Source organism: Lepidochelys kempii, chromosome 1 (genome assembly GCF_965140285.1).
Source record: "Lepidochelys kempii isolate rLepKem1 chromosome 1, rLepKem1.hap1, whole genome shotgun sequence".
NCBI lineage: Eukaryota > Metazoa > Chordata > Testudines > Cheloniidae > Lepidochelys > Lepidochelys kempii.
This window is the reverse complement of record NC_136380.1, coordinates 285526825-285527773: the sequence shown is the minus strand read 5'-3', so window position 1 is coordinate 285527773 and position 949 is coordinate 285526825. Positions and strand designations below refer to the sequence as shown.

The window sequence follows — 949 nt, the reverse complement described above, 5'->3', positions numbered from 1 at the left end:
GTACGGCTACTCCCCCTAAACCTGACCCACCCCATCACCGGCATGTGCTTCCATAGAGGGGAGAGGGCCAAGGGCTGCCCTAACTATGAACGCCCCAGGTGATAGATGCCCCGTTATCCTCAGACTCATAGTCTGCAGCCACAGGGGACACCCCCTGACCCAGGATGGGCAGCTACCGGTGTCGTCCCCCCTCCCCTTAGCCTCAGTCTCCTTTTTCTAAACATGGATTTAACATGACTATAAAAACAATCTCTAGGGACCACACCCTTAATAAAGCACCGCCAGCGGGGCAAGGAGTTTGCCGGGGACTCCGAACGCGGCGGGAGTATTAAGTTAAATGTTCAAGGTGGTGCCAAATTACAGTTAACTTTTGCAAGCGCTGGGCGTGAAATGCATCCGTCAGCTCCCCATCGCCAGTTGTCCTCGAGAAGCCTGTCAGTGGCCGGGGCAGGATCCCTGAGGTTAGACGTAACCCAAACGTGACAGAAAAATCGTTACTAACTTTCCACTTAAAGAAGAGGGAGCTCGGCTGGGCGCTAGGACCTGGTACGGTTCAGCTCTGAGTCGCGTTCTCAAGTGTATGGAGTTCTTTTCATGCTGTAGATCTTGCCACTGACATTTCTACCCTTTAGACGCTTTGATTATGAGATGCAGTTGAGAGAGAAGGTCTGCTCTGACGTGACCATTATTTAGAGCACTGAGCAGGGATTCATTTTAATCCTATACCGAACTTTCATGCTAGGGTCCCCGCGTCTTGTAGCTTGCTGATTGCCAATAAGGAGAAGTGAGAGTGAATAATTAGCATACCAGAGACCTTTGCATGCTTCTGTTAGGAAGTAAGGCTAGTTATTTTCCAGAGAGCCAGTCCTGCACCATACTCAGGCTAAATTCCCATTGAGCCACTGGCAGTTGTGGCTGAGTAAGGACTGCAAGCACAGGCATTTTTGTG

General features: G+C 50.7%; 1 protein-coding gene across 2 annotated transcripts in view; it reads left to right on the top strand.

The window, feature by feature from the left end:
• TRHDE (thyrotropin releasing hormone degrading enzyme) overlaps positions 1–949 on the top strand; it is a 337934-nt gene that overhangs the window by 1469 nt on the left and 335516 nt on the right. The window lies entirely within an intron of this gene.